The following is a 26,812-nucleotide window of genomic DNA, read 5'->3' as shown; positions in this document are numbered from 1 at the left end:
TCTTCAATATATATAAATCAATCAATGTGATAAACCATATTAACAAATTGATAAAAAACACATATGATTATCTCAATAGAGGCAGAAAAAGCTTTTGACAAAATTCAACACCGATTTATGATAAAAACTCTCCAGAAAGTGGGCATAGAGGGAACCTACCTCAACAGAATAAAGGCCATATATGACAAACCCACAGCAAACATCATTCTCAGTGGTGAAAAACCGAAAGCATTTCCTCTAAGATCAGGAACAAGACAAGGATGTCCACTCTCACCACTATTATTCAACATAGTTTTGGAGGTCCTGGCCACGGCAATCAGAGAAGAAAAAGAAATAAAAGGAATACAAATTGGAAAAGAAGAAGTAAAACGGTCACTGTTTGCAGATGATATGATACTATACAGAGAGAATCCTAAAGATGCCACCAGAAAACTCATAGAGCTAATCAATGGATTTGGTGAAGTTTTAGGATACAAAATTAATGTACAGAAATCTCTTGCATTCCTATACAGTAATGATGAAAAATCTGAAAGCGAAACTAAGGAAACACTCCCATTTACCACTGTAACAAGAAGAATAAAATACCTAGGAATAAACCTACCTAAGGAGACAAAAGACCTGTATGCAGAAAACTATAAGACACTGATGAAAGAAATTAAAGATGATGATAACAGATGGAGAGATATACCATGTTCTTGGATTGGAAGAATCAATATTGTGAAAATGACTCTACTACCCAAAGCAATCTACAGATTCAATGCAATCCCTATCAAATTACCAATGGCGTTTTTTACGGAAGTAGAACAAAAAATCTTAATATTTGTATGGAGACACAAAAGACCCCGAATAGCCAAAGCAATCTTGAGGGGAAAGAAGCGGAGCTGGAGGACTCAGACTCCCTGACTTCAGACTATACTACAAAGCTACAGTAATCAAGACAATATGGTACTGGCACAAAAACAGAAACATAGATCAACGGAACAAGATAGAAAGCCCAGAGATAAACCCACGCACCTATGGTCAACTAATCTATGACAAAGGAGGCAAGGATATACAATGGAGAAAAGACAGTCTCTTCAATAAGTGGTGCTGGGAAAACTGGAGAGCTACATGGAAAAGAATGAAATTTGAACACTCCCTAACACCATACACAAAAATAAACTCCAAATGGTTTAGAGACCTAAATGTAAGAATGGACACTATAAAACTCTTAGAGGAAAACATAGGAAGAACACCCTTAGACATAAATCACAGCAGGATCTTTTTTGATCCACCTCCTAGAGTAATGGAAATAAAAAGAAAAATAAACAAATGGGACCTAATGAAACTTAAAAGCTTTTGCACAGCAAAGGAAACCATAAAAAGATGAAAAGACAACCCTCAGAATGGGAGGAGGTATTTGCAAATGAATCAACAGACAAAGGATTAATCTCCAAAATATATAAACAGCTCATGCAGCTCAATATTAAAAAAACAAACAACCCAATCCAAAAATGGGCAGAAGACCTAAATAGACACTTCTCCAAAGAAGACATACAGATGGCCAAGAAGCACATGAAAAGCTGCTCAACATCACTAATTATTAGAGAAATGCAAATCAAAACTACAATGAGGTATCAACTCACACCGGTCAGAATGGGTCTCATCAGAAAATCTACAAACAACAAATGCTGGAGAGGGTGTGGAGAGAAGGGAACCCTTTTGCACTCTTGTTGGGAATGTAAATTGATACAGCCACTATGTGGAACAGTATGGAGTTTCCTTAAAAAACTAAAAATAGAATTACCATATGATCTAGCAGTCCCACTACTGGGCATACACCCAGAGAAAACCATAATTCAAAAAGACACATGCATCCCAATGTTCATTGCAGCACTATTTACAATTGCTAGGACATGGAAGCAACCTAAATGCCCATCAACAGACGAATGGATAAAGAAGAAGTGGTACATATATACAATGGAATATTACTCAGCTATAAAAAGGAATGAAATTGGGTCATTTGTAGAGACGTGGATGGAGCTAGAGACTGTCATACAGAATGTAGTAAATCAGAAAGAGAAAAACAAATATTGTATATTAATGCATATATATGGAACCTAGAAAAATGGTGCAGATGAACCAGTTTGCAGGGCAGAAATAAAGACACAGATATAGAGAACAAACATATGGACACCAAGGGGGGAAAGCAGCGGGGGTGTGGGGGTGGTGGTGTGATGAATTGGGTGATTGGGATTGACATGTATACACTGATGTATATAAAATTGATGACTAATAAGGACTTGCTGTATAAAAAAATAAAATAATATTCAAAAAAATAATAAATCTACACAAAACGGTTCTGGGATTTTGATAGACATTGTATTAAACCTGTAGATCAGTTTAGAGAGAATTGACATCTTTATTATGTTGAGTCTTTCCATCCATGAACATAGTGTATCTTTTCATTTATTGATTTCTTTCATCAGCATTTTATATTTTTTTAGGATATAGATCCTGAACATGTAAATTTAAAATTTTTCTTTGAAGCAATTATAAATAGTATTATGTTTTTATTGTCAGTTTTCACTTGTTCATTGTTAGTATATAGAAATAAGGTTGATTTTTCTGTGTTGATTTTGTCCTGTGCTTTTGCTGACTCATTCATTTGTACTAGGTTTTTTTTTTTAGTAGATCTCTTGAATTATCTATGTAGACAACCATGTTATCTGCAAATAGAATTTTATTTTTTTCTTTCTAATATATATGCCTTTTATTTATTTTTCTTGCCTTGTTGCAGTGGCTAGAACTCCTAATATGATGCTAAATAAGAGTGGTAGGAGTGGACTTCCTTGTCTTGGAGTATAATGTGGAATTACCACTTCTGTTTGGGCCACTTTACCTTTCTGCTTTTAAATATCATTGCCTTGATTATCAGTTGGTGTTATAATGTTTGCTTTAATCATCAAATATAATTTAGAAAATTTATATAAAAAAGCATAGTCTATTGTAATTTCCCATATTTCTGCTCTCTGTATTCTACATTCTTCTTTCTGATGTTCCAAAGTTCCTTCTTCTATCATTTCCTTTCTGTTTGAAGAGCTTCTTTTAGCTAGTCATTAAGATGAAGGCTGTTGGTAACAGATTCTTTTAGTTTTCCTTATCTGAAAATGTTTTTATTTTCCTTTTTTTCCTAAAGGGTAGTTTTTCTGTATATAGAATTTTCAATTGACCATTCTTTTAACACTTGAAGAATATTGTGCCACCTCTTTCTGGTCCCCATGGTTTCAGATGATTAATCCAGTTATTCAAATTGTTGTTCTTTCTTAGGTAATGTGTTATTCTGGCTGTTTTCCAGATATTTTCCCTTGTCTTTTGTGTTCAAGAGTTTAATTGGGTTGTGTCTTGGAATGGATTTCTTTGGGCTTACTCTTTTTGGGGTTAGCTCAGTTTCTTGAACCTGTAGATTCATATCTTCCACCAAATTTGAGAAGTTTTTAGATATTATTTCTTAAAATACTCTTTCAGCTTCACTTTCTTTCTCCATTTCTTCTGGAATTCTGAGTAATGACCTTACCTGGGATGTCTTCTGTTTCTGGGTGAGCAGTCAGGAAACACTGGATCTGAGTGTCTTCCTTCTGTTGGTGAAGGAACACAAGATACCCTCCTGCTGCGTTGTTCCTCCAATCCTAGGGTCCCAAACTAGTTTTCTTTCTTTTTTACCACCTTTAAGAGTTCTCCTTTGGTGTCTCATTATTTTCATAGTTTGTAGTTGTGCTTAGCAGAGATGAGTAGGGAAAAATGGCTCAAAGCCGTTTTGTCCAAGCTGGAAGTTCCTTGTATATGTTTATCTTTTATATTTCTTTATACAAAAATTCATTTTGAGTTTTAGTTACCAGAATTTATTTTTAAAGCCTTATATACATGATGAACAACATAAGCTCATGTTATTTTGGTAAGTTTTGATAAATTTAGGAATTTTAATATGTGGACACAAGTCCTAGCTGAATACTTGTATATCGAGTATATGATGATTATCCAACAAAGTATATTATTTATCATGTGTTAAAAAAAAACATGTGCTCAAGTTCATTTTTAGGCCCATTTTCTTCTCATATAATGTAAAGCTTTTGTAGCTACAGTGATAGAATTTAAAATTGCTTTCTTAAGAGCTGAGTAATAACAATTTGACATCCTTTTTAATAACAAGGGAGTATGCAAGTGTCCATACACAAAATGGATAATTGTGTTAAGTTACTATATTTTTCACATTTGTATTTTAAACATGGGTGTTAATGCTCTGAAAAATAAGTTACTAATAGTTGAAATGATTAGTGAGGATTCAGAAGAAAATGCTTCCTGACAAAGCCATACTCTTAAATTCTGTGTACATGTGAGAAAGGCATTGTACAAAGAAACTTATCAGCAAACACATTTTTTAAAATGGAAACATATTTGTACACTAATATAAAAACAAACAGAGAGAGATCTAATTTATAGTTTCTAGTTTCTCTTTCCTTCCCTTATGATACAGTTCATGCCCTAAAAATTTACAAGCTATTATAGTTTCTGAAAAGAAAGAAATCTAAATGATATTGAAAACATGAATCACTTTTTCCTAATCTCTTCATTTTCATGATATGGCTGCATTTCATATAAAGGAGAATCATCTTGTTATTAATTATACTGCAGTTAATTAAAGAAACTGGAATACTGGCACTACTGGGAGACATAGCATTCAATTGTTTAAAAAATATATTTTTTAAGCACAAAACTTTCTCTACAAATAAACTCAGATTATAACTCAGAAAGAAGAAAGCAGCCATTTATCCTGCTGCAGACCTCCAGACACCTCCTTCTGGGACATCAGGGATTTTTGGAGCCCATTTTTCAGATGAGGAAAAATGAGACTCAAAACAAGGGACTTTATTGAAATCACATAGCTAACCACAAAGCTTCATCGGTTGAAACATAATGTCAATACACATGCTACCTCTGGGTCTTTTTTAGTGATTTCCTTTTGGTGGGATCTATTTTTTAAACCTTACATCTATCTCCAATAAAAAAGAACAGCCAAAAATTTATGGTAACTCCATGAATATTTAATATAATTCTGTGTTATAAGATTTTATAAATAAATTATCTTCATTCATTCATTCAAAAAAAAAAAGAAATCAGTCTTAAAACCCATAACACTTTTTATGATTCTTGTTCCCCCTTTATGTTGCTACCATTCTCTTAGTCTGATTCTGTTGTTATTTGTGATGAATGTAGAAAAGACCCCTGGAGTTAAAGGGAGCTTTGGTAAATGTGCAGGCAAAAGTGACTTTAAATGTTCCACTGGAAAGCTAATCTCACTTCATAGCAAAACTTAAAACTCTTATTTTTTAAGTAAGAGTTTTTAAGTAAAATAAGCAAAACTCTTATTTTCTGAGACTCTAAGTTGTTTATTCAAGAATCACAGTTTAACTTTAGTGGAAGATGAGAGAAGAAAGACCAAAAATGTATTGAGCAACTCCTAGGTATTAGGAATTTTTACAAATATTTCTTTTAAAAAATTGGTTGTGCATAAAAAATAATAAAGTAAAATAAAATTCATTTGAAAAAGCAAAGGTCAAGAAGAGCTAAACCATTGTTGAGGAAGAAGAAATAAGGAGGGGACATGACTTACCAGAAATCAAGACTTATCCAGCTATAAGAAATGGCGGGGGGTGGGGGGGGCTTCCCTGGTGGCACAGTGGTTAAGAATCCGCCTGCCAATGCAGGGGACATGGGTTAGAGCCCTGGTCTGGGAAGATCCCACGTGCTGCAGAGCAACTAATAAGCCCGTGCACCACAACTACTGAGCCTACACTCTAGAGTCCACGAGCAACAACTACTGAGCCTGCGGGCCACAATTACTGAACCCTGGGGGCCACAATTACTGAAGCCCACCTGCCTAGAGCTGGAGCTCTGCAACAAGAGAAGCCACCGCAATGAGAAGCCCGCCCACCGCAACGAAGAGTAGCCCACGCTTGCCGCAATTAGAGAAAGCCCGCGTGCAGCAACAAAGACCCAATGCATCCAAAAACAAACAAATAAATAAATAAATTTTATAAAAAAGAAAAAAAAATAAATGAGGGGATATCTCAGAAGAGTGTTCAAGAGACTTCAAAATCATGACTCAGCAGTAGCTACAGAAGTGTTCACGCTATTAGTCTTTGAACTGTACATGTTATATTCCCTTTTATATGTAAGCTTCCCCTCTTAATAAAGTGAAGGCGCAGGGAACAGTTTGGAATTCATTCCTGCAGTGATATGATGGCGGTGGCACCCAGCATCTGGTGGCAATAGTGGCGATGGAACCAGGTAGGGGATGGCTGGCTAACCTACCCCCCACCTGGAGACTTGATCTTGCCACTGTATCCCACATTGCTTGGTCTCCTTTAGAGTTGTCCTGTCTTCTAAGCTTCATTCTGCAGCCTTTCCCTGAAAATTCTGTGAACTACCAAATACCCTTTCAAAAAACTGTCTTTCTGCTTAAGTTTATCAGAGTTGTTTGTTGCTGTTGACTGTCAAGGAAGAAATATGGTCATTGCCATAAGGGAAGTAAACAGTGCTTATAGAAGCATATAGCAGGGGCACCTAATCAAGACTTGGGGGTGGGAGCCTTCCCACAAGTAGCGCCATCTAAGCTTTGACCTGAACGTGAGTAGAAGAGAACCAGGTGGCCAGAGGGGAGATCAAGGGTTCCAGGTTCCTCATGTTCTGCCTCTCCCAACGCCTCCTCTTCCAAGTGGTTTGTTTTAGTGATGGCTCCTGCCTCACCGCTCCTGCCAGGTCTCTTCTTTGAAAACTTTAGGCAAGCTCCATTTTATTGTATCTCTTTATTTGATACCATTGATTACTTTGTCCTTGAAACACACTCCTTTGCTGGATTCTGTGAAACCACATTTCCCTTGTTGTCTTTTTATTATTCTAATTGCACTTTCTAACCGTACCTCCGTTTTCTCTGCTGGTTCTCATTAGAGAGAACCAGTTCTCAATCCTAGCTCTCTTTTTCTCATGGTTCTTTCTCTCTGTCTCTCTCTCCCTCCCTCCCTCTCGGCTTCTCCTCTCTCTCCCTCCCACCCTCCACAGGCTCTCACACCCACTCTTGGAGCTTTTGACACTATCACTGTGCTGATCGCGCGCCAGCTCAGCCATCTCTTCCAAGTGCAAGTAGTTTAACAGCCAAGAAGGAAGTAACCATGCCTGTTTTGCTCACTGTTGAATGCCAATGCCTAACTTGGTGCCCGGCACACAGCTGTTATTCAATAACAATACATGAATGCTTGAGTGAACAATTTTACTTACATTACTCCAGGTGTCTGGAAACACCTATCTTTATGTTTCTATTCGACCTTCTGGCTTACATTTAAACCTTAACTGTCCATTTACTAAGGGAACAAATAAACTATTTCAAATCTTTTTGGAAGTAGGTATACTTTTAGATAAAGGATTGTATTTTGTTAGCAAGCTCTGAGAGACTCACCAAGTCAATAATTTAGTGGTTGGAAGAGAATTAATTTTCTCTTGGGACTTAGGAGTGGATTCAAGAACCAAACAAAATGGACTTCACCGCTCTAATCTCAAATGGTCTCATCTACGGCTGAGTATAGAAGTCAGGAGAACTGGGAAAGAGAATTAGAATCAACCAGATATATCTGACCTGTGGGAGCTTGGGTAGCAGTGTTCTACTCCTTGACTACAACTCTGTGGGGTGTGGTTTAGAGTCTACGAGTCCAGGACACACAGGGAGATGGTGGCTGGTGGAGCTGTCTGGCTGGCGGGATAGGATAGATGCAGAAAGTGAAGAACCCTCCTCCTGGGCCTGCTGTTTTGGAGAAGAAACTTTTGGTCCCAGAAGTAGAAAGACATGAAAATTGCCTTTTGGGCAGTAAAACTACATAGGGATCTTCTCTAGAGCTCTACTGTGATCTGCCTTTGTCACAGCTGGAAGTTTATACTGCAAAAATGTTCTGGTTTTTTTTCTTTATTTTGTGGCTGCCCCACGTGGCTTGCGGGATCTTAGGTCCTGGACCAGGGATGGAACCTGGGCCACGGCAGTGAAAGCGCCAAGTCCTAACCATTAGACCACCAGGGAATTCCCAAAAATGTTCTGTTTTAACAAAACCTGAAGAGATTTTTGAAGAAATTCAGAAGTGAAGAAGGTTGAATGTTTCTTCTCCGCAATTCAGGTTATTTATTTATTTTTGATTTAGGGGGAAAAATATGTATATGTTTTACAAGCACAGATCATGCCCCCCTCGGTTTTGACACACAAACAAATGTAGAAGGGAATTGACAAGCCATGTATTTGAAGGGGAAAGAAATTCTGCTTGCCTTTATGGCTGGTAGATCCTTACAGTTAGCTGCAGGCATGCCCAGAAAGGAGCACTTCCTTTTTTATCTTTACAGTTGGACTGGGCTTTAATATTAAAGATAAAATGTGCATTTGATTTAATATTTTATCATTTAAATAATATTTTATCATTTTAACAGATGAACTTTTAATGTTCACATTACAGGTAATCCCAATTTATGAAACGTATATAACCTGAAAATTATTTTGTTCAGTCTATGATTATAAATGGTGGCTACATTCTTAGCCAAACTCACAAAATCTTATTTAATCCACCACAGGGATCACATATTCCTGGGCGTAGTTCTTAGTATTCCCAGAAAAAGAGACTGGACCACCACCTCACACTCTAAATTCTAAGCCCTAACACTGTTGAGTCTTGAGACCCTGAAGCCCTGATGATTTTGTCAATGGGAAGAATGGGTGGAGGTGCTACTGGCCGGAGAGGCCCCAAACAAGTGCTCCTACTGGTCTCCACAGAAACGGGAGGAAAGGGCTCCATGAATCAGGTGTCACCAACGCGGGAAGGTTCTTGGTGAAGAGGATATCAGTGATAGGAGAGGAATTGTGGGCACGTGGGAGTGGTCATTCAGTTGTATTATTTAGTCAAGTGTTTATAAGTCAGGGGATATTTGTACATATAATAGTTTCTAGACATTTCATTCTAGTTATTCTAATTGGAAATGTTAATTCATTCAACAAGTACTATGTTAAGTCTACAGATGCAAAGATAAAAAGGCATGGGTGATCTTCAAAACCACCTGTGGTTAACCACTTCCCTCAAATATTAGCATTTGATAGGTGTTGTAGAGCAGACAATTTGACTCTAAGGACTTTGGTAAATACTTGATCTGGAAAAATGGGAGAGCCCTAGATTGTTTATTGGAAAGTGATCCGTGTGTATTGAATACATGAAAAAAAACGACAAAGTTGACATTTGTCATGAAAATTCAATTTCTTGACCTTCTTATACAAAGTTATCCATATCTTCAAGTCAACTCTTTTTTTCCACCTTTACAGAGAAGATTTAAAAAATATGGATTCCTGAGATGAAGATCTGATTGACTGGTAATTACAATGAAATCTGTGATGTCCATAGCTTAATTTCAAAAATTAAAAGGCAATAAACAGATTGATAATGTTTAGACTTCATAAAAATGTTAATTTCTATAGAAAATAATAAACAAAATTGAAATGTAAATGACCAAAAATAGTATGATGAATTGAGAAAAATATTTGCAATGTATATGAGAAAGATTTAATATCCCTAGTGAGGGGGTGTTATATGGTAAAAGTAACATTAGAGAAAATTGGGCAATAGGAGGTCATCTCAGATGAAATACAAATGACCAATAAACCTATGAAAAGGTATTCAAGCTACATATTCATAAATGAACACACAAAATGGTAAGACCTGACACCCTTGCCTTATTCTTCCTCTTAGGGGTAATACATTCAGTCTTTCACCATTACTTATGATGTTAGGTGAAGGGTTTTTGTAGATGCCCTTTGTTGGGCTGAGGAAGTTCCCTTCTGTTCCTAATATTCTTAAAGGTTTTATCACAAATGATGATTCTATTTTTTTCCAATTCTATTTTCGTTTAATGAAATAATCATATATATTTTTTTCTTTTTAGCTTTTAGTGGGAAATTACATTGACTGCTCTTCAAATGTTAATCCAAACTTGCATTCTTGGGATAAACCTGATTTGATCATGATGTATCATCCTATTTACGTATAGTCCAATTCAATTTGTTAATATTTTGTTTAACATTTTTGTGTCTCTATACCTAAAGGATATTGGTCTGCAGTTTTCTCGTCTTATAATGTCTTCTCTGGCTTTGGTATCAGAGTAATGCTGGCCTCATAAAATAAGTTGGAAAGCATTCCTTCTTTCTAGAAAAGTTTATATAGAATTGGTGTTATTTCTTTGGTTGAATTCACCATTAACTTTTTCTGGGCCTGGTCTTCTTTTTGTGGGAGAATTTGTAACTATAATTTCTTTAATAAATATGGGGGCTATTCAGATGATTTCTTCTTGAGTGAACTTTCGTAACTTATGTTTTTCAATGAATTCCATTTAAATCAATTCATATAAATTGATTATATTATTTATATCATTGATTTTTTGCAACAGCTTTATCGAGATTCATGTATCATGTACTTCACTCATTTAATGTGTAAAATTTACTGATTTTTCATTTATTCAGAGTTATGCAATTGTCAACTACAGTCATTTTTTTAAATGTTTATTCCACTGTCTAGGAGGCAGAAATATGGGTGGAACTGCTCAACTCTTCTCTACTTTCTCCCTCCTCCCTGTGGCAAGAGGATGACCTAAGTGGTTGGTACATTTTTAAAAAGGGACTGAATGTTTTGGCTTAGTCTCTCCTGGGCTTCTGTTCCCTTTGGACCCAGTCCCTCTGCAGAACACATACATTCTCAGTGCACCTGTGTGACAAGGCCTGAGGTGGCCCAGGTGGGCCACTGACTTAAGTGACAGGTATACAAGGAGGCCCATTGTTACAGCACTTGCAAGTTACCTTCACTAGTCCATCTTCTATCAGTAATCAAACCCATATTTTGCTGTCCATCTATCTGATTCCAGCATTGATCACTCACTTACTTCCAAACTCAGAAAGGGATAAAAGTTGTGTTGCTTATTGGTCTTTTGCAATTTCCAGCTAGAATGAGTGAGAAAAGTCAGAAGGAAAATTCAGCTGGGGTTAGTCGTTTGAAAACGACTAACTGTTGAATAAACTTATTTTACAGAAAAGACTTCTAAGGCACAATGATGTTAGAGAAGTTTTAGTTTACATGGTTAGTTACCGGAGAGTCTGAGTGAGAACCCAGGAATCCTGACTTTTTGAATCAAAGCTTTTACCCTGGGAAGCTCTGTTATTGTCATCTCTCAAATATTAATATGCTTGGGATTCAAATTTATTTATATAAATTCACCTGTACGCAGCTGTGTTTCCTTCAAAAAATTTTGGAGAAGAAATTATAGCCATACATAATAAAACAGGAAAGGCCTTATGAAATGACATGGTGTCTTTTTTCTTAGGTATCTTTGAAACAGTCTTAACATAATTCTCTACAAACTCAATTCTGAAAACCAGGACTTAGTCCATATATAGAAAAAAATGATTAGAAGTTCCTCAAACTTGATCTATTTTTTCTGGAGTCACATAAAAATTGTCAGAATAAGCTATTACAATGACCTTACAAGAAGTTAAATCGACTGTGATTTTGTGAACGCTTTCATTCCATACATTAAAGAAAATATCTTTTGCAATCTGGGATAAAATGCAGAGAAACCGTTTCAAAGGTTGAAGGAAAGTACACTCTACTTCATTCAGTAAGCTGTGCAAAGTGCAACGTTCTGTAAAGACACACGCTGTTGAGTACAAAATTATTGTAGTATTTCAGATGGTGACTGCTACTGTTCTCGCCCCTTGGGAGCCGGGCAAGGGTGGAAATCCCTGCTTCTGCAGTCTGTAGCAGCTGAGAGCTGCCACCCCATCTTAGAGCAAAGGAACTCTTACCAGGAGCTGCGCGGCTCCTTGCTCCCCAGCTGTACTTTTGACAGCCCCTTTCTTAGGCGCATGCGCGCAGTGCAGACGCTCCCTAGCGCTGGCTCTTTAACTTGCCCTACTGTGGTCCTGCATCTCCCTCTCAATTCTTTCTCCAGTGACCTCTCCCCTCCTTAGCCCCTACACCCCATCTTCGCACCTCTCTGGTCACACACTTGATCCCTCTGACTTCTCTCTGAATCCCCATCAGTGGTCTGGGTATGTATTTCCCCCAACACGTCCCTGGACCCCGGCCTTCCAGGGGCCCCTATTAAAGAGGCGATTTTCCCTGCCTCCCTCAATAAGAACTTCCAATTGTATGAGATCCCTTGAACCTCAGGCTATCTTTCTCTCCTGCTCTGTATTAGGCCGTGAGGGCTTTCTCCTTCTAAGTGAGATAAACTTTCTCCTTCTAAGTGAGATAAAGTGCCCAAGCAGATAGTAACCAATCCCAGCTGACCTCTGAGGAGGTTTTGGGATGAAATGAATTCATGAGAACTGAAGCCCCTCTTCTACTAAAACAACCTTGAGTAGGGAGACCAGCGGGAGGCTGGACCTAATATTTCACACACTTTTCCTTCTATTGGCTTCTCCCATTCCGAAGTCTCTGGAAAAGCTACTTTGCCTGGTTCTCCAGGGTAGGCGATAAGGTCCCCATTTGCCCAGGACTTGGTTTTAGCATTGAAAGTCCCCTTTCCCTGGGGATCCAGGTAAGCCAGGATGTTTGCACCCTCTCCCTGTAAGACGCCCTTCCTTGTGACAGAGCAGATGGTTCCCTCCAGGTAGAAACTCTTCCTAGAAGTGCTCTAGGTCCCCAGAGATGGAGGGAGACGATTAATTCCCTCAGGGGCATTCCCATTCTCTCTCCACAAGAATCACATGGAATTCTTGGTAAGTATACACCCAGACCTACTGTTAGTGACCATATGGTCTGGTTTGCCAAGGCCATTTCCTGTTGGCCCAGCATAACATTTGGAAGATAAATTTGACACACCTCTCCCTTCCTACAGAAACATTTTCTATAGGCATGAAGTCTAGAAAGTTGTGATTTTAATAAGCACCCAACTGATTCTTACTACTATTACCAAAGTCTATGGTTAGTATAGAATCTACTATATCAGTATTTGGCTTACCAGGGCAGAGTAATAATTTTTCGAAAAACAAGGGACCCACGCTTGCCTAAACAGGTGCAATGTGAATATCATGAGACTGTGGCTTTAGTTAGAGCTTAAATGTATTGTTCGCAGTAGGTTTTATTCTACTACAGCAGGATTTATTATTATTCTGATGGTGCCAATCTGCAGAGCATATAGATACAGGTATAGATATATCCTCACATCTTGTTTTCTTTTTCTCTAATAATCCCTTTCATCTCAAAACACAGATTCCCACAAAATGAATACACTTGAAATTATTTATCTCTGTGTCATCACCCTACCATAAGCATCATCCCTTAAATAATTCACTTTCTGTTGTGTCTTAATGCTTAAGAAGCTATGAACTTTTCATTATAGTCATACTCCAGCATCATATTAGATTTAGGAAATCATTAGTCCAGGAAGCAAATTGTCCTGTCGTGTATGACCAGTTCACTCCGTGGTTCATGCCTGAATCCTGAATAATCATAAATGTCTTCTCAGCAGCATTTTTAAATGAAAGAAACAGATACAGGGATTTTAAATCATTTTTTTCTGTTACATGTTTGTGAGTTCTCCCATCATTTATAATTAGTGGGCAGAGGAGACAGCAAAAACTATGCATCAGGGGATGTAATCATAAAACACCACTCCCCCTAAAGCAGAAATGTTCTAAATTGGAAACTTACTTATTGAAGGATTTTTTTTTACTCTGCTGGAATACATTGCAAGAAATTTATACATTAGATAAAAAGATATTTCCACATCAGGAAGTTCAAAAGATTAAGCTGCTACTGAAATGTAAATTAAAGGAATTCATAAATGTTTCAGAAAACATTACAGTAGAATTAACTGTAATTTGAGAAAGGCAGGCTCTGCAATAAGGTGAGATTCATTACAAAGCCAAAATTATTTTTTAAACCCCTGACATATTTAGATAGAATTTTCACGCCAAGTCAAATAATTATGAAATTAAAACATTGCTTGAAGGGATGCTCGGAATTTTATGCTAATGAGGACTTAATTTTAGAGGCTTGTTTTTCTTTGTGAAAATGTTATGTTTATGACTTTCTTCCAAGCTCTCAATGTGTATAAGTGTGACAAAATTCCTATAAGAAGCTGAGGTAAGAGGAACTTGTAAATACTTATCCAAATGTTCCATTTACTCATTTAGTTATTCATTCAGCAAGTATCTATTGAGTGTCTGTCTGTGCCAGATGCTGGGCTGTGCAGCATAGGAGGACACAGACAAGGTCTCTCTGCCTTCATGGAACCATCTGCTAATGGGGAAGATAGTCAACAAGCAATGAATAAATGAACAAGGACATTTCAGACTGCACAGTGAGAGGTTAGCTTAACAGGCCCAGGTTGTTCAAACCCTGCATGTTCTAAAGAAAGTCTGGTTTTCAGGGGGAGTGGTCTTTGACCATCTCCCGGGAGGTAACCTCTGAGTCCTTGTCATGTCCTGCCTGATAAGAGTGTTTTCAGATGCCTGAGGCCTTGGCCATGCTGTGTCAGTTTGACCTCTGCAGAGAGGTGAGCTGGAAACTGAGTAGTAAGTCAGCCACGTGGGCACGGCAAAGCTATGTGACTGACACTCAATAAAAACCCTGGACACGAAGGCTCAGCAGCACTTCCCTAATTGGCAATAGTGCACCCGTGTTGTCACACATCGTTACTGGGAGAATGAAGGGCATCTTCACGTGACTGTGCTGGAGGCAGAGCTGGAAACATGCATCCGGTTTCTCCTGGACTTCACCCACGCACCTTTTGCCTTTGCTGATTTTGTTCTGTATCCTTTCACTTAATAAACTACAACCTTGAGTATAATAGCTGTTCCGAGCCCTGTGATTCCTTGTAGTGAATCACTGAGTCTGAGCCTGGTCTCGGGGACCCTTTACACACAAACCACATTAAATGAAATAAACAGGGTGATGTGTTAGATTAATGGGGTGGGCGTGGGGTGCCTAGTTAAGATGGGAAATGAATTAAAGCCTGAGGGATAAGAGGGTGGTGAGCATGGGAAGAGCTTAAGGAGGTGTGCTCCAGGCAGAGGGAAGAGTAACTGCAAAGGCTTTGGGACAGTGAAGTTGTGGGCATGTTGGAGGGACAGTAAGGACGCCAAGAGCCTGGGGGGCAGAGGCAACGTGGCAGCAGATGCGGTTGGTCAGAGTAGCAAGGGCCAGATCATGCAAGGCTTTTAGGTCTCAGAAACGGGTCTGGATTTTGTTGGAAGCAAATGAGTCTTCACTGGGTGAGGTTACACCCAGTTCTGTTGCTTTTTTTTTTTTTTTTTTTTAACTACAGCAGTAACTTGAGGCAAGTGAAGTCATTTTCTGAAGGGGCTCAGTCAGGTTGCAGCCTCACTTACAGCCACCCCTGTGTAACCCTGGGTTCTACATCTGCAGATACGGGGGGCTGATTTCACTGCACCACTTTACATAAGGGACTTGAGCATCCGCGGGTTTTGGCATCTGTGGGGTTCCTGGAACCAAGTCTCCGTGGAAAATGAGGGACGACTGTAAATCTTACCAGAAACAACCAGCAAACAATTCTGGAAGGGCAGGGGTCTTCGGGCACTGAATATGAATTCAGATAAGGGAGAGGTTACTCCTTCTCCATATCTTCTGCTCTGAGTAGCAGTTACCCTACTTTCAGTGCTATGCACAATCTTAATTTTAAATCACTAAGAAATACAAATGTCCAATATACATGTTCCAACTCACTTAAAATAAGCTGAACATCAAATTAAGGAGATGCCTATTTTTTTCCCTTATCAGACTGGCAAAAATGACGACATTTATAAAACACGATGTTGGCAAGCATTGGTCAGAACTCCGTGTGCTTTCAGTGGAAATAAAAATGGGCGCCACCATTTGGAAGGGCAATTTGTTAATATCAGTCTCTGATCCATTATTTCCACTGATAGAGATTTATCCCAAGGAAATATTTGCAGAAATACACAACGGGATGTTTGTTGTGGCAGAAAGCTGGTAACAACTTAAATACCCATCAACAGGAGAATAGTTGACTTAACTGTGGTTACTTTATACCATGGAATTATGATGCATAATGAAAAGTGAATAAGGTAAAACAGTGTCTGCAAGTATTGAAAAAATTGTTGCACAGGCCAAGCTTTATGACCAGGTCACACCATTTCCCATTTTTATCTCTATCCATATGATGATCCAATTTATTTGGTGGTTATATTTCCTGAAATCAAGAGTGATGGAGGGCTCCCCTGGTGGTGCAGTGGTTAAGAATCCACCTGCCAATGCAGGGGACACGGGTTCATGCCCTGGTCCGGGAAGATCCCAAATGCTGTGGAGCAACTAAGCCCGTGCGCCACAACTACTGAGGCCACATGCCACAACTACGGAAGCCCACACACCTAGAGCCTGTGCTCTGCAACAAGAGAAGCCACCACAATGAGAAGTCTGCGCAATACAAGGAAGAATATCCCCTGCTCGCCGCAACTAGAGAAAGCCTGTGCACAGCAACGAAGACCCAAAGCAACCAAAAATTGAAAAAAAAAAGGAGAGTAATGGAGGCTGCTGGTAGATTAAGTTGTCATTGTAGGAATACAGAACAGTACAAACCTTCCCTTGGAGGTTTTTAAGGTCAGTTTGGGAGACGACATGGACACCTGTGGAGAGGCAGCCACCAAGACCAAGCGGGCTCTGAAAAGTCGTTATGGGCTGGGCTGAGGTGACCTCACATAGTGGGTCAAATGTAAGCAGGACAGAACTCACAGAAAATTCCAAAAAAAACAAAATGTCCCTTTCAGAAACAGAGTGAAGTGTGGAAATTTTAAATATAAAAAGTCTTCTAAACATTGATGGTCCCTTCAATTTGTTAAAGTAACAAGTTTGTATAATTTTTTAATACAACTCTGATATGCCTTCAGTTTGCTAAAGAAGCAAATCTGTGTAATTTTTAATAAAACCTTACTCAGCCTAGGTCTGTGCTTTCTCATCCTCTTCCCTATCTTGCAAGTGTATTTTTTAAAAGTGCATTTTGAGAGCATGTATTACACATTTAGGTCTTAGCTGAATATTTATTGGAAAATTTCCAGGCTGACTTGCATTTTAGTGATCTCCCAGGAGCACAATAATCTCCTTTGTACTGGGGGGTGTGGGGGAAGGAGGGGGAGGGAGAGGGAGGGAGGGAGAGAGAGAGAGAGAGAGCGTGAGAGCAAGCATACTCTTGAATTGGTTTGGAGAGATAACTAGAGTCTTAAAATATATACTGACAACTGGCTATGCTCTACAGATTTCAAATGTGCGCCAATCAATTTAAGAATATGCACACTAAAACTGCATTTCAGGAGTTAATTGTGCAGGCTCTGCAGCGAAATGTCTGGGCTTGACGCCCAGCTCTGCCACTTACTGTGTTATCTGGGGAAAGTCATTAACCTCTCTGTGCCTCAGTTTCCTCATCTGTAGAAGAAGTGATAGCTGTACATTGCTCATGATATTGTGAGGATAAGAGAAATGAATGGGTCTTTAAAACGGGGACTGGCACATAGTAAGTGCTAGAGAAGGGTTAGGTGCTATTATTATTATTTGCACAGTGGTACTGAGGTCTTAGACTAAGAAGGTTGGTCTGGCCTTGTCCTAGCTCTAACAGCAAGCTGCCGAGCAATCCTTTTTCTTTTTAATTAATTTATTTTATTTATTTATTTTTGGCTGTGTTGGGTCTTTGTTGCTGTGTGCGGGCTTCCTCTAGTTGTGGTGAGCGGGGGCGACTCTTTGTTGCAGTGCGCAGGCTTCTCATTGTGGTGGCTTCTCTTGTTGCGGAGCATGGGATCTAGGCGCCTGGGCTTCAGGAGTTGTGGCTCACGGGCTCTGGAGCGCAGGCTCGGTAGTTGTGGCGCACAGGCTTAGAAGCTCCGTGGCATGTGGGATCTTCCCAGACCAGGGCTCGAACCCGTGTCCCCTGCATTGGCAGGCAGATTCTTAACCACTGTACCACCAGGGAAGCCCTGCTGAGCAATCTTAAACAAGTAATTTAAACTATGTGTGTTTCAGCATCTCTGTCTGCAAAGTAGACAATAATTGAGCCTACCTCATAAGATTGCTCTGAGAATAAAGAAATGAACACATATCATATACTAAGAATAGTGCTACATACCTTGAAACACTCAATAAATGTTAACATTTATTATTTCTAATTAAACTTATGTGTTCCAGATGACAATTTTTGAGCTCAGTATTTCAGTCTCTATTTGTTTCATGGCTTTCAGAGCTTGGAACTGACGTTGAGATTTAACCATTATCTATTCACAGTATATGCCTACACTAACCCTTCATTAACTCTGTTTCCTTGCTGGTTCCAAATGCTGTACTTACCTAAGACGCCACCTTTAGCTCAACTCAGAGATCATGACATCAGTGTGATGGCGGACATGGCATGGACATTGCACAAGTAGGTCAGAGTCTGAATCCCCTCATTTACTAAAGTAATTTACTTAATAGCTCAGTTTTAGTTTTCTTCATTTGTAGAATGGGCATAACAGCATTTTTTTAAAATTTATTTTATTTTATTTTTTACTTTTTTTTTGGCTGTGTTGGGTCTTCGTTGCTGTGTGTGGGCTTTCTCTAGTTGTGGCAAGCAGGGGCTACTCCTTGTTGCAGTGCATGGGCTTATCATTGCAGTGGCTTCTCTTGTTGCGGAGCACAGGTTCTAGGTGCACGGGCTTCAGTAGTTGTGGCTGATGGGCTTGGTTGCTCTGCGGCATGTGGGATCTTCCCGGACCAGGGTTCGAACCCATGTCCCCTGCATTGGCAGGCGGATTCTTAACCTCTGTGCCACCAGGGAAGTCCCAAATGGGCATAACAGCTTTTAACTCACAGATCGTTGTGAGAATTTAAAGAGATATTACTTGTATGATAACTTGGCGGAGCTCTTGGAACGTAGCAATTTTAAGTGAATGTTAGTTGTTCCCACTCAGTGGAAGGCTGTCAACAAATCCCTTTTGGAATGTTGGTACACTAGTCCCAGGGAAGGGCTTAGAACTGCAATTGAGTTATAATCAGGCACAGAGAACAAACAGACCTGAAACAAGCCTTATGTCCCACTCTTAATAATTGTGCTGATTGCTCCAGAGCCATCAGTGATACACACCCCACTCTGCTCCTACAGCCCCAGGCACAGTCCTGCACTAGGACAGCACACAGTGCTGGCATCAGCAGTATCACTTGGTATAATTATCTTCTGCAAAGCCCAAGTACCGAGTGGGTGGCTAGGGGGCCATGTCCTCTCCAGATCTCTAGACTATTTCCTGGCACAGTGCAGTGTGTATGAGTGGAACTCAACAGATATTTCCTGGAGGAATAAATATAATATTCAGTATTATACGGAAATGTAAAGATCCAAACAGAGAAAATAAAGGTAGCAGAGGTAGGACAAATCAGGTATTAAATACTGTTATGGAAAGTGTAAACAGAAAAGCCACTTGGCAAGGTGTATCAAGAACTTCCAAATATTCATATTTTTTACCTATCAAATAAAAAAAACAGGATACCAAGTTATATTTAGAGTTTAATCCTAATTTTGTAAAAACCAAAAAATATATAATCCATATAATGTATATGGGTGATATGTGTGTGTCCATACAGAAAAAAAGAGAAACAGAAAGAAGAGATATATCAAAATATTTTGAGGCAAGGGAGGAGCCAGGATATATAGGAGTTTTTGTAAGGAAGCATTAAGCAAACCAACAGAAAGCCCAAACAATCAGGTAATTAAACATCAAAAGATTATTGCTAATTAAAGAAAAACCAGACATCTCAAGTTAATGAACTTAGTGCTTTTCTGTGTATGGGAAGAGTCTAGGCCTAATGAAATAATTCCTTTGATGTGCACCTTAACTATCTAGGGCCATTATCCTGCTTTTCTTTATCCTGAATCCTCTCAGGGTGCACTTTGGGCGAGGGTGGCTTCAGTGGCTGATGGGGTCATGGCAGCAACATCCTTTGTTTACTGTTGCGGCTCCTCCCTTACCTCTTTGTAACAGTCCCTCAGAGCTATCTTAGAGGCTGTACCTTAGGCTTACGTCCTCAGTAATGCCCCAAGCAAAATATAATTTTCAGCTTTTAGGTTGTGCTTTTTTTTTTTTTCAGTCCACACTGGATACCTAAAAACATTTTTAAAATTTGAAGATTAATTATTGATTGTAGGGTTTTCGTATTTAATTTTATATGAGGAAAATGATTGATATTGGAATTTTCATTTTCTTATGAGGAAAATTATTTACCAAGCAATATAGAGGCATTGAAAAATCAAAAGGGGCTTCCCTGGTGGCGCAGTGGTTGAGAGTCCACCTGCCGATGCAGGGGACGCGGGATCGTACCCCGGTCCGGGAAGATCCCACATGCCATGGAGCGGCTGGGTCCGTGAGCCATGGCCGCTGAGCCTGCGCGTCCAGAGCCTGTGCTCCACCACGGGAGAGGCCACAACAGTGAGAGGCCCGCGTACCGCAAAAAAAAAAAAAAAAGAAAAAAAGAAAAATCGAAAGTATTTTTGGAACAGTTTCAGATTTACAGAAAAATTGCCACAGTACAGAGTTCCCATAAACCCCTACCGATTTCCTGTTATTAACATTTTCCATCAGTATGGTACGCACGTTACATTTAATGAATCAATATGGATATAGTGTATTAACTGAAGTTATAGAATCACCCTGAAAATCATACTATGTGACTGATAGTTTCTCTCTGGTCGTTTAGTCGATTTTGTCTTGCACATGCTATACTGAATAACAGTGTTCTACCGCCATCTACTGTTCTGAATAATTTTTTTTAATTTGATTCTTAGAATTTTTCATTTATCTATACTTTCATAGCCTTTTAGAGCTGTAACTTTCCCTACGGTTCACTTTTTTAACCACCTCAATAAATAAGTGACTATATTGAGGCTCAGAGAGACCAAGGCTCACAGGTAGCTATTGACAGCCATTCATCCATTCATGTATTCATCAAAGAACTACTTAACACCTGTATTAGAAAAGGTGCTGGGGATACAAGGCGAATAGGAGAATGGTCACTTTCCTCAAGAAACTCACTGTCTAATGGGGACAAGAAAAGGATGATTATAAAACAATCTGATTACTACATATGCTTCAAGTCTTGTGGGAGCACAGGGAAAGGACACATGGTTACCTTAGGTCGGACGCGGGAAGGTAGGGAATATGCCAAGATTCAGGGCCATCTTGTTGGAAGACATGTGGTCTGAAGCAGATCTTAAGAGATCAGCAGGAACTAAATGGGTGAATAGGGCGGGGACTGGGAAGAGACGAATTCCAGAAATAACGTCAGAAAGAAAGGCAAAAATAGTCTGCTGTATGTGAGAAATTTAAAAGAAGAGCAGAGAGTGTAAAATAACAGAGGTGACAGATGAAGCTGGAGAGGCTCACAGGGGTCAGACCATGGAGGAATTTGTGTGTCACTTTTGGAAATCTCATTTTTGTTTGTTTGTCTTTTGCGGTACGCGGGCCTCTCACTGTTGTGGCCTCTCCCGTTGCGGAGCACAGGCTCCGGACGCGCAGGCTCAGCGGCCATGGCTCACGGGCCCAGCTGCTCCGCGGCACGTGGGATCTTCCCAGACCGGGGCACGAACCCGTGTCCCCTGCGTCGGCAGGCGGACTCTCAACCACTGTGCCACCAGGGAAGCCCTGGAAATCTCATTCTTGATCACAGAGGTGACGGAGCAGCAGTGAAGGGAGCCTGGAGCAGTGTCAGGGTCAGGTTCACATTCAGCTGCATCATGTTAGTAGTCCTGTGGAAGATGGATTAGGGAGGGCGGGTGGTGTCCAGAACTGGAAACACGGAGGGCAGTGAGGAGGCAGCGTGGCAGTAAAGACAAATGAAGTAGAGCAGGAGGAACAGGGATGGAGCAGAGTCTGCATTGTAGAAATACTGGGGAGGTAAAGTAGGCGGCAAAGCTTTCAATGCTGCCTATATATTGGATACACAAGAAAGAGTCAAGGATGATCTTGGAGTTTTAATTTCGGTGACCAAGGTGATGGAGATACTGCAGAAAGAAGCTAACGGTTTAGGGAAGAGAGGGCCATTTGAACTCTGCACAGGTTGAGGTTAAATTGTCTGAGGGAGAATCCAGGTCGTGCCACCTTGCTGGAAGTTGGTCTAAAGGTCTGAAGCACAGAGGAAAAGTATGCACGGGAGACGTGTATTTTCAAGTCATGAGTATGTAGGTAGGGGTTGAAATCATGAAAGTGGATGATGTAACTCAAAGCAAATGTATGGAAGGAACAGAAGAGTGGTGAAAGGAAAGAAGCCCAGAGAACGCAACCCTGGATGAAGGCAGGGGCAGAGGAAGACTAGCACAGTAAGGACACAGGGAGGGGGTGGATGGAGAGCTAGCGTGAAAGAAAAAGACATCTCTGACAGCTGGTAGTTGGCCTGGCAACCAATAGCTAGGCTATGACGATCCAATGCCGAGCATAACTAATTTCACAGACTATTAACACCAGACAAGGTTACTCTGTAATTGTGGTAGCACAAGACAAAAACAGGCCCACTCCATAATTAGATGTGAATGCAGAAAAAACAAAACCACCATGCAATCCTTCCTGAAACAATGTGACTCAGAACAAAACCCCCACTTCCTTGAATCCTCTTCAAAATCACCCAATAGAAGCCTAAATCTTATTACTAGCCCCCCCAACACCCTCTCACTGAGACATCCTCATGGGCTACAGCCTCCCTAGCTGCAATGAGTCAGTAAATCTAACTTTATTTGACTATCAGTGTGTTCCTGGTGGTCTTTGGAATGGCACTGGAATTTAACATCTTTTTTTTTTTTGCGGTCCGTGGGCCTCTCACTGTTGTGGCCCCTCCCGTTGCGGAGCACAGGCTCTGGACGCGCAGGCTCAGTGGCCATGGTTCACGGGCCTAGCCGCTCCGCGGCATGTGGGATCTTCCTGGACCAGGGCACGAACCCGTGTCCCTGCATTGGCAGGCTTACTCTCAACCACTGTGCCACCAGGGAAGACCCTAACATCTTTACAGAAGCCAAGAGAGTAGAAAGCTTCATGGAGGGAGATATTAAAGTATCTATTGCCACAAAGAGGCCAATGATATCCATTGAATTTGGCAATAGCTTACTGGTGACCTTTGTGAGAGCAGTTTTAGTAGGATATTAGGAGTAGATGCAGTGGTGTGCTCTTACTAGCTTGAGACAAATGATTATATATATTCTTCCTAACTCTGTGTTCAGTGACATCAAATTGGTAGCTGGAAATCAGCCATGGGAGAGTAGCTACCCCATAGAAATTGGCAAATACTATATGTCAAGGATTTTTTTTTTTTCTTCAGAGAGTTGGTTGTTAAACTTTGGCCATCACATCACTAGGTAGAAGGAAAATTACAGTTGGCTGAGGAAGGAAAATGGAGAGAGAGAGAGTAGCGATAATTGAAAGGTTGCATAAGCCAGGGAGAAGAGATTGGATGAGGATTAGAGGGGAAATACAGGGTCAGCAAGAACCAGAACTCAGACTACCTGATTTTCTGTTCAGTGCTTCTTTTACCATCACCTCTTTACCGCACTGCTGTCAGTTTGGTTTACTAGTGAGGACGTGACAACTTACACGGGGGTCATTTCACTACAGCTTGGGAGAGAACTGGCAGTGGTTTGGATGCTTTTGAGGGCAAGGAGAGGAGAGAAAGAAGGAAACTTCTGGAGGAATATCTCCCAAACTCTAATGAGTGGCTGTTATAAACAGTACTGTCTCTGGTGTCAAGCTGGGTGGCGTGTGGCTTTGCCGCTCAGGGACTGTGTGGTCTTTAGAGAGCTGCTTAACTTCTTTGTGCCCCAGTCTTATCATCTATATGCAGGCGATAGTGGTACACACCTCATTGGGTGGGTGTGAAAAACTTACTGGCACGTAGCAAACTCCCAGCAAATGTGAGTCAGCTATTATTATTACTGTTACTTTTTCTGGACAGGAGGGTAAAACAACTAAAAATTTTCACTTTAAAATGATATATTTATGTATTTTTGTTTATAACACTCATTGCTTTTATAACCATAAAACCCCCAGGTTTATAAAAATAGAAACTTTTTTCAGTAACAATTTACGTTGTTGAGTGTTCTGCAATCCACATATTATCCAGTAGGGGGCGCTATTTAACCGTCTAGTATCCACTATAATCCATCATTTCAGGAATATGGCTGGGTGAATGATTGCATTGTCTATGGTAATGATTTACTGTTAATATTCATACATAGAATTTGCCCCTTACAAACATGAAAAGCCCCATTTCCAGCCTTATTAAAATGGAAAACCTATGTGAAAATCATCATCATCATCATAATCATCATCACCAACACTTTTGTTGCAGCTTACTAAGTGTGGGCATTATCCTGAGCATTTTACATATATTAGCTCTTTTGATACTTATTACAATGCTGTGGGGTGGGCACCATCCATTCTATAGATGAGGAGACTGAGGCACAGAGAAGTTAAGTGGCCCAACGTCACACAGCTAGTATGAGAAAGGATCTGAACCTGAGCTATCTGGTTCCACAGTCTGGGAATCACGTGTGAGGTATGTTATTGTTGGAACCCAACCAGGGTCAGTTTGGGTCTCTTCCAGAAATTCTGAAGAGTACTTTCCTTGCTTTCACTTCAGCATTAATGAGCTCTATTCCTCAAATCTACTGAAACAAGACAAAGAAATCACATCTCGTCCAAAATTATCTGAAGATGCTAAGACACCAATGAAACTCTCAATTTGTTTGAAATCACTTTGCCTGCAATCGGTACTTTATTTGATTTGTAAGAATATGATTTTTCGTCACAAATATATTATACAGCTAATAAAACAAATATTTTCATTACTTTTGAAAACTGAGAGCATTTTCTTCACACAGTCTACACCGTATGCAGTTAACTCTCGGCAGGATAGCCCCTCGTGCTATTTAAAAAAAAAAATAATTAATTTTTTGGGCTGTGATGGGTCTTCGTTGTTGCACGTGGGCTTTCTCTAGTTGCAGGCAGCAGGGGCAACTCTTTGTTGAGGTGCGCGGGCTTCTCACTGCAGTGGCTTCTCTTATTGCGGAGAATGGAGTCTAGGCATGCAGGCTTCAGTAGTTGGAGCATGTGAGCTCAGTAGTTGTGGCTCACGGGCTCTGGAGCGCAAGCTCAGTAGTTGTGGTGCACGGGCTTAATTGCTCTGCGGCATGTGGGATCTTCCCGGACCAGGGATTGAACCCATGTCCCCTGCATTGGCAGGTGGATTCCTAACCACTGCACCACCAGGGAAGCCCCTTTGTGTTACTTTTGAAAGTGAAAATTTTTGTTTTTAATGAAAATATGTGAAGCTGGTTTATGTAAAATGAAGGCTGGGGAAATTATTTCAGGTGGTTTCAGACACTAACTTTCTCAGTAATTTTATTTTATTCATCCTCAAAAATTGCCAGAGAACTGCATAACACAAAATATAGTATTTTGTTTCTATTGAGAATACCAAACTGAAATATAGGAGACTAAATTTTAAACACTGCTAAATATTTCCCACTTCTTTCATTTTAAATTAATGGGAAAAGTAAGGGATTCACATCTGAGAAATGCAAATCAAACCCACAGTGAGATATTTCCTCATGCCTGTCAGAATGGCTATCAACAAAAAGACCAAGGATAACAAATGTTTGTGAGGATGTGCAGAAAAGGGAACCCTCCTACACTGTTGGTGGAAAAGTAAATTGGTATAGCCACTATGGAAAACAGTATGGAGATTCCTCAAAAAACTAAAAATAGAACTATCATACGAGCCAGCAATTCTGCTCCTGGGAATGTATCTGAAGAAAAGGAAAACACTAATTCAAAAAGATACATGCACTCCAATGTTCACTGCAGCATTATTTACAATATCCAAGATATGAAAGCAACGTAGTGTCCATCAACAGATGAATGAATAAAGATGTGGGGTGTATATATATATATATATATATATATATATATATATATATATATAGAATATTAAAAAAGAATGAAATTTTGCCATTTGTAACAACATGGATGAACTTGGAGGGTATTATGCTTAGTGAAATAGGTCAGAGAAAGACAAAGACTATATAACTTATATGTGGAATCTAAAGAAATAAAACGAAAGAATAAAACAAAACAGAGAGACTCACAGATATAGAGAACCAACTAGTGGTTACCAGTGGGAAGAGGGAAGGGGGAGGGGCAAGATGGGGTAGTGGATTAAGAGGTACAAACTTCTATGTATAAAATAAATAAGCTACAAGGATATATTGTATAGCACAGGGAATATAGCCAATATTTTATAATAATTTTAAATGGAATATAATCTATAAAAATACTGACTCACTATGCTGTACACCTGAAACTAACAGAATATTGTAAATCTTCAATTAAATAAAAAGGAAAAGTGATTCAGAATAAATCTTTGGAAGTACAAGGTAAGATATGACCCTCATCGGATATTCTTCACGCTTTGCCCAAGGCCATGGCGGTGCGGACATTGAGAACTTGTTTCTCCTCAGTCACCCTCCCATCCACACCTGAGGAGTCATGGTGGTGACAGAAGCAGGGCCAGGACACAGGAGGTGGGGCTTTAGGTGCTGGTTGCATGCTGACATGACATATGATTTTTATTTGGAGAAACCTCAAAACAGGAAATGAAAAGGGTAGATGCAGCGGGGTCTAAATAGGTAAGAGATTTGTGGTAGGGAGTGGACTGTGGCAAAGAGG

The 26,812-nt window shown here is 39.8% G+C and overlaps 1 long non-coding RNA gene across 1 annotated transcript in view; it reads right to left on the bottom strand.

The window, feature by feature from the left end:
• LOC141276031 (uncharacterized) overlaps nt 1-26,812 on the bottom strand; it is a 104,317-nt gene that overhangs the window by 10,148 nt on the left and 67,357 nt on the right. The gene's annotated exons all lie outside the window — the stretch shown is intronic.

Source organism: Tursiops truncatus, chromosome 12, assembly GCF_011762595.2.
Source record: "Tursiops truncatus isolate mTurTru1 chromosome 12, mTurTru1.mat.Y, whole genome shotgun sequence".
Taxonomy (NCBI): domain Eukaryota; kingdom Metazoa; phylum Chordata; class Mammalia; order Artiodactyla; family Delphinidae; genus Tursiops; species Tursiops truncatus.
Note: the sequence above shows the minus strand (reverse complement) of the source record. Positions and strands in the feature narration are given on the sequence as shown.